Source organism: Magnolia sinica, chromosome 6 (assembly GCF_029962835.1).
Source record: "Magnolia sinica isolate HGM2019 chromosome 6, MsV1, whole genome shotgun sequence".
Classification (NCBI taxonomy): Eukaryota; Viridiplantae; Streptophyta; class Magnoliopsida; order Magnoliales; family Magnoliaceae; genus Magnolia; species Magnolia sinica.
In genome coordinates, this window is record NC_080578.1 from 63,479,477 (window position 1) to 63,487,274 (window position 7,798).

The following is a 7,798-nucleotide window of genomic DNA, read 5'->3' on the forward strand; positions in this document are numbered from 1 at the left end:
TGATATCATCATCCTCTTTCAGAAGGTATAATCCACCCCTCTCCTTTGATTGAGTGGGCCTAGAAGTGGTGCTTGATTTTGGGTAAGTGTCCCATGATTGTGCTTTTCCAGCAAGTTTGTCCAAGTAGTCCCACACATCATCGATAGTTTTATTCATGAATTCTCTATTGCACATTGCCTCAGCCAATTGGTGCATGGAAGATATCAGTCCATCATAGAAAAAGTGTGTAATGTGCCACATTTCAAAACCGTGTTGTGGGCATGAACTGACTAGATCCTTGAATCGCTCCCAACATTGGAAGAATGTTTCATCCTCCTTTTGGTCAAAGTTCATGATTGAGTTTCTAAGGGTGGTCGTTTTATGATGTGGAAATTTTTTTTATGAACTCCCTTATCATGTCATTCCATGTGCCAATAGAACTGGGACATAGTGAATGCAACCACATCTTAGTTTTCTCTTTCAAAGAAAAGGGAAAGAGTTTCAGTCTGACCATGTCCTCAGACACGTTTGGAAAATATAAAGTGGTTATGATCTCATCAAACTCTTTCAAGTGCAAATATGAACTTTCAGATTCAAGTCCATGGAATTTTGGAAGGAGTTGGATCACCCCTGGCTTAATATCCATGTGTCCTGTATTTTCTGGAAAAACCATGCACGAGGGCGTGCTCACCCCCGTCGGTTGTAAATAATCTCACAAAGTACGAGGCGGGGGTGGTTGATGCACCTCATTCTCATCCCAGACTTCCTTAACCCTAGGTTGAGGTTGTCTTCCCGGTTGATTTGTAGCCATAACCTCAATTAATTCTGAGGATCTCGAGTAGTGTCTAATCTTGTGATGGTTAGATAACCCCTCAACCAATCCTCCATCACTCAAAGAGAACTCACTTGGGCATGAAACACTCTCAGCCCTCAATTTCATATTCTAACTTAAACCTGAAAGAGAGAAAGGAAACGGAAATCTAGAAATAGAAAGAGAGGGGGAATTGGGAAGAAACCAAATTAGAAGTTCCTAATTAAAATCCTACAAAACAAAACAAAACAAGTCAATTTCTAAAAACAGAAATTTTAAAATTAAAAAGTTCCTAAAAATAAAAATAAAAACTAAACTAGTTTAAACAAAAAAGGAAAGTTTATAAATAAAAATAAAAAAATAGAAAGTTTCTAATAACTGATTAGGAAAGTTCTAAACCTAGAATTAAAAAGTAAGTAAGTTTCTAAGAAATCCTAGAATTAAAAAGTTTCTAAAAACAGAAAACATACCCTAATTTAAAAATAGAAAATAGAAAAACCCTATTCTTAACCTAATTCTAAAATGAGCTAATCTCAGAAAAACGCAACCATTAATCCCCTGCAGCGGTGCCAAAAACTTGTTCACAACCCCAAGTGTAGGGTAGCGATGTAGTAATAATCTTGGTGAGACCGAGGTTGAATCCACAGTGACTAATCTCGTGCATTTTCTGAAAGCAACTATAAGAAGAACTAGAAAAAGATGAAAACCTAAATTTGAAATATTTAAGAGTAATTGTGAGAGATTTAATGAAAAACTTAAGAAATTCAAAGGTGGGAAACTAGGGTTTCCAAGGATCCACTTGTAGAGATTAGGGAGATCTATCCTTGATTTAAGTCACACGATTGGAATCGGAGTCCTATCCTATCCAATTGAAAGATATCTTAGTAAAATCAAATCTGAACTTTTTTTGACCTAGTTTTCAATGGATGAGAGGTGTGAGAACTAGAAGTGATTCTGTCACAAAACCACGCCCATGAGACAATGAAAACAATAGGATTTACTAATCCTACAACCAATTTGAGAGAGTTGTGAAAGTTAGGGAGGATTCTATCACCCAACCATGCCCAAGGGACGATGGTGAACAATAGGATTTTCTAATTTCACAATCTCAAAACATGAAAAGAACATACTTAAAACTATCGCATATCTATTGTAATTTGAGTCACAACAAACCATTAAAAACTGACAGTATTCCTTATAATCAAACTAGAATCAAAGATAGTTCAATATAAACATGAATCAAAACAATAGAAAACAACTCATCACGCTACAAGCTTCACCTCTTAGCCCTAGCTAAGAAGTTTAGCCAACCATAGACATTATTGAACTAGAATCTCTTAAGAAAAGCATAAAAACTACCAAGGAAAAGGAAGAAAAACTATTGGTAACAGCTCCTCCACGCCTTTGCTCCACTCCCTAAAGCTTAAATGATGCTTAGGGATGCCCTAGGGACCCCTTTTTATAGTTTTAGGCCTTAGACTTTTGCACAGAGTTGAAATTTTTTGAAAGCTGCTTCAAATTTTTGTACTTTATATGCTGGCTGCAAACCCAGGACTGGTCGAGGACAAACCTCGACTGGTCGAGCATGACCTGATTTTAACGATTTTACTTGCTGGAATTCGAGTCGAGGCAGCTCGACTGGTCGAGCCAGTAGTGGTTGAGCAGAGTCCAAGACTAGTTGAGCATACGTAGGACTAGTCGAGCTAAAGCCAGGACTGGTCGAGGATCACGCAAATTCACTTCAAAACTCCGATTTTCTTCATTCTCGACTTGATTTTCTTGGATCTTCAGTATGTTCATTCTTCATTCTTGGTCTTGGTGATTCTTGAGTATTAAAGCCATACTTTTAACATCCTTTTTAATCCAAGCTCTTGAATTCACCTTGCACCACAAACATGATTAAAATAGAACAATAAGCATTATCATGTTCATAAAACTAAGGAATAACTAGGGTCCAATATGCAATATTTGACCCTAAACAAGAATAAACTGATGTCGCAAAATGTTCAGTGGGGTCGTTATTAATTCATTCCTGAAAGGGTTGTTGAATTTTATGTAGCCGTCTTGAGCCTTCACGGTGTCCCAAGTGTTCGGGAGCTTCCTCTTCTCATGCTCTTGGATCTTCTCTTGAAGTTCTTGATGCTTTGATTTCTTCCACTTTTTCTATAAAAGTGTTGGCGGCGGTGTATTTTCTCTTGTCGGAGAACGGACAATATCGGTACTCAAATTGGCTGTCAACTTCAGCCAGGCTTCCCAGTCAACCTCCCGACCTTCCTTTGGAGGTCCTATTATTTCGCTAGAAATGATCGCCTAATAAATTGGCCAAGACAATGTTTTAATTCTACTAGAGAATTTAAATATAGGTAAGATTGGTTCCTTTATGTACGCATGCTACTTTTTGGTAACTTTAACTTGTTTTCGTTGAGGCTCTTCACATGCTGGAGGGGGAGAAGTGGCTACTTGGGTTGTAGATGAAGGTACAAGGGTTATAGCAGCCGGTGAGGGTTCAGGGGCTTGACAAGAGTCAGGGGGATTTACATGAGAGGGTTGACCTGTGGGTGCTTCCACGAGGTGAACAGTTCTCTTAGTACGGGCCATGGTTGAAGAGTTTAGAGGAATTGGCTAAGTCCAGAAAAAATTAGAAATTCTGACAGAGTTTCAGAACAGAAGCTTCTATCACTAAGTACTGATGACTTGCGCAGCCGAGTTGCGAGCGCAAGTAGCGTGGAACAATTGCGAGCAAGGGGGGTTCGCCAGTTGATAGAAAATTTTGAAGTGAGGAATGATTGAGTGGTTTGGTATTTATAGACCAGTAACATCGGCAGGAGTTACGCGGACCTGCGCAACTTAAGTTCTACAAGAGGATGTTGATCCTTCAAGTTGACTTAAAGAGAATCAAGTTTCGGATCAAGGGGGCATCTGTTGGGGTATAAAATTTGGTTAAGGGGAGAAGCTTCAAGGAGGAAAATTGGTGAGAGAAATGAAGGATAAAAGTGAAAGGCAGGTGAGTTGTGTGGGACCCGAGTTGCCCGAGAACCATGTTGCATGAGAGCTGAGTTGTGCGGGTCCGCGTAACTTGTCCATAGTCATGTTAGGCCACGCAACTCTCACTAGAGAAAGATGGAGAGGGAGTGTGAAGTGGGGTCCATGGCACAAGATTCGAGCGCTCACACATGCACAGGCCTATAAATACCCCCTACCCCCTCATTTAGATCATCAGATACTCAGAAGACTAGTGCCTCTGACAGGTATTGGAGACAGAGAGAAGAAGAGGGAGTGCAGAGTGTAGAAGGCCTAGGCCCGCGCAACTCCCATGAGTTGCGCGGGTACTCTTTGAGGCAGCTGCCATGTTGAAATTTTTCAGATCCTTAGGCTATTCTAGATGTTTCAAAGGGATCCAAGCACTCCTTTATCATGCCGATAACAGATGAAATGCATAGGAAGCCCACATAACTCATCACCCATGGAGATATGATCAATATGAGCCAGAATGATGCCGAAATTCATACTTTGAATTTACTTCACTTTTGTATTTTTGGCATTTCTAAGAGATTCTATCCTAGACTCAAAGGATTAAAAGGATGTAAATGAATTCAGAATAAATGAAATTGATGATTATTCTCTTCGTTCTGTCTTTTGTTAATATTAAGTGAGATATTCCCCAAATCAAATGCATTTCATTTCTGGTCGAAACACCGCCATCACACCGACAACGACAAACACAGTGGAATGAATAACATCTGCCCATTTTGAGCTAGGCAATAGCACTACACTCAACCAGTATACTAGAAAGGCCGTCAGCTCTCCATAAAGGTTATATTCAGCACAATCTGTTATCTTATTGCGGAGTTCCGTTAATTCTTGATCTGTTATCTTGTTGCAGAGTTTCATTAATTCTTGTGAATGGCGACCGCTGAATCTAAAAATATACAGATGGTAAGAAATATGAAAATTTAAATGCAATAAGAAATGATTGATTTGTGTAGGAAAAAGTTACCGAAAGGCTCTGGTGAAATGCGTGAGCCATTGCAAAGGAGAAATTATGTGAATATTTAGAAACTTGGCCATCTCCTTGAAAAGTTCTGTAGTTGTTTCTGAAATTGAGGGCACCCGGCTTGGGTAAGAGACAAATGCCAATTCTTCATTAGTAGAGACGAATTTGTTGTAGAACTTCCTAGTCAACAGAAGACCAACGATTCGGTGAAGGTCCCAAAGAGTTATACTCATTTCCCCTACTGGAAAATGGAAGGAGTTGGTGATGGGACACCAGTAATTGAGAAAGCCTTCCAGAATTGAGGTCTCCTTATAGAAATGCTGAGAGGTAACTTCTATCGCGTTATATACATCAATTTTGATCAACGTCTTAGCATGTTTCGCCAAGATCACTGCCACCCAATCAGAATAGTAAGAGTGTGAAGTTAAGAGACCTCTAAACCTAAATTCTTCTTGATCCCAGAGCAACTGGCGATCCTTGAAACGTTGTTGAATCGTCTCGTAAAAATGGGTAGGGAACAAGGCATGAGGGTCATGGGAAGGAGTAAGAAAGATCATCGGGTAGACTTCACCAATCAGTTGCCTTGGCTTTTTTACTAACAGAATCCCTTCTAGAACATGAGGTTCTCTCAAAGTCCAAGATGTTGTATAGGCTAAATTTTCTCCGTCCATCTGATCTAAAGGTTCGCAGTTGAGGATGGATTGATGGTGATGCAAGCTTAATGGGATGATGCTCATACCTTCCCTATGAGGGTTATCAAATTTCATGACGCCCTCAATCACTCGGACCATCTCCCATGAATTTTGAAGTCGCTTCTTATTGTGTTCCTTCACCTTTTCTTAGAATTCTTTCGCCTTATTCCGCCAGGTTTTCTTTGACTTCGATGGAGGCATGTCTTCTCTGGCCGGCGATTTCTGGCTCATGGTTGGCAGATGGGCTGTTGACTTCAACCATTCTTCCTAGTCGAATTCGCAGCCATGTTTGGGAGGTCATTAGATATCCCCCATTGATATCGCTCTATGAATGGGGGATGGTAATGTGGTGATTTGGTCAGCGAAATTAAAAGTTGGCAAAATAGGTTCTTTGATATATGTGGGACGTTTGCTAGTAGCTTTCATACGTTTCCACTAAGGTTTTTCAGAAGTTAGAGATGTGGATGGTTCAGGAGTATGAAAGTAAGAAGGGTCTGGCAAATCTTGATGAGATGGTTGGGCAGAGGATGATTCAACAAGAAGGAAAGTTCTCTTGGTGCGGGCCACGATGAAAAGCAGACGAATATTAAAGTTGTCCTAAAGGCAAGAGGTTCAAAATGCTAAGTTCAGAAAAATTGCAAAGGGACCTTTGCACGGGTGCACACAAAAGAGTTCAATTGCACGAAGCAGCGCTAAGTCCAGAGGCTTTAAGAGAACAGAGAATCTGTTGCACTATATCGCGCAAACGTAAATTGTTGTGCGGGGATATGACGGTCGGATAGAGTTTCGATAGGATAATGAGCAGTGAAGAATGAAGGGAATTCTCTGGTACTTATAGGGGAAGGGGACATGATCGAAGGACCCGATTACCCTTTGTGCGGGTGCACGTAAACGACTGGAAGAAAGAAGAGGGGATTGATCCTATTTCTTTATTTTTGGGAAAACAAAGAAAGGATCAAGGGGGCATCTGTTGAGGCATAAAATGATGGATAAAAAATGAATCAAAAGAAGAAATTAGAAGGAAAAGAATGAGAAGATAATGATGAAAATAAGGACATTCATAGCATTTGCGCGCACCCGCGCAAACCATATTGGTTGCGCGGGACCGTGCAAACAATCATGTTGATTGTGCACACATGCACAACACCTAATTTTAACTATTCAAAATGAACGGTTAGATCTGATGGAAGGTGGGCCCCGTAGCACGGAGATCGAGGGTTTGCACATGTGGAGGCCTATAAATACCCCACTCCCCTTCTCATTTGGACACGTTGAAGATTTTGAAGAAGACCAAACCTCCAGAGAAGAAGAGAAGACTAAAGGTACTAGAGGAGGGAGGAAGGAAGGAAAAAGGAGAGGGCTTTGTGCCAAGCCATGCAATAACATGCTGTTGTGTGACCACCAGTGTTCAAAGAGGCAAAGTGTTGCCGAAGTTTCTATTGATCTGATCTCTGAAGTCTTTGTATTCTTCAGTCTTCTTTTTGTGCAAGGATATGAGCTTAAGAAGGAGAGATTAGATGATCAAATCTGCACAACATTCCTCTTAATGAGATAATCAATTCGCAAGCCGAAATGCTGCTGGATTTGATACTCAGATTCGATATTCAAACTCTTATGATTTCTGTATTTCAGTAATCTATCTTAAAATCAAGGAAAATCAAAGGATGTAAATAAACTTAATATGAATAAATTGATGATTGTTTTCCATACACTCTCTCTATTATGATTGAATAAGATAGTCTCCCAAATCGAATGCTTTTGTTTCTTGTCAAAACACTTTCCCTTTAGACTTCTTTGTAGGACAATCTGTGGAGATATGACCAAACTTTTTATAGTCGTAACATTTAAGCTTTTTAGACTTGTTGAATTTGCCTATTTAGCGCTTGTGGTCCAGTTGAGCTCCTTTGTTGTTGTATGGTCTTCCACGGTTCCTATTAAAGAATCTTTTAAATTTTTTAGCTAGGAGAGCAACCTCCTCATCTCCATCTTCATTCTCACTATCTTCTTCCTATATTGTATTCATGTTTTTAAAGATTGTGAGAATAGTATTTTTGGATTTTGTGGGTGGTTTGAAATGTAGTTCAAAAGTTTGTAGGGAACCTACTAGTTCTTCTACTTTCATTTCTTCTATATTTCTACATTCTTCGTTGGTAGTGACCTTGGAGTTAAAACATTCCAGTAAGGATCTCAGAATTTTCCTACAAATTTTGGATACCGGAATTCTTTCTCCTAGTCTTCCCATGGAGTTGCATATACCATTCAACCTTGTGAAGAACTCCATGAACATCTCATCTTCATCCATCTTTATATGTTTAGACTGA

The 7,798-nt window shown here is 39.7% G+C and overlaps 1 non-coding gene across 1 annotated transcript; it reads left to right on the forward strand.

The window, feature by feature from the left end:
• The first annotated feature begins 245 nt into the window (after nucleotides 1–245).
• On the forward strand, nucleotides 246–352 carry LOC131250310 (small nucleolar RNA R71). The gene has a single exon (XR_009173234.1). It is a non-coding gene; the product is annotated as a small nucleolar RNA R71 (small nucleolar RNA).
• Nucleotides 353–7,798: the final 7,446 nt, after the last annotated feature.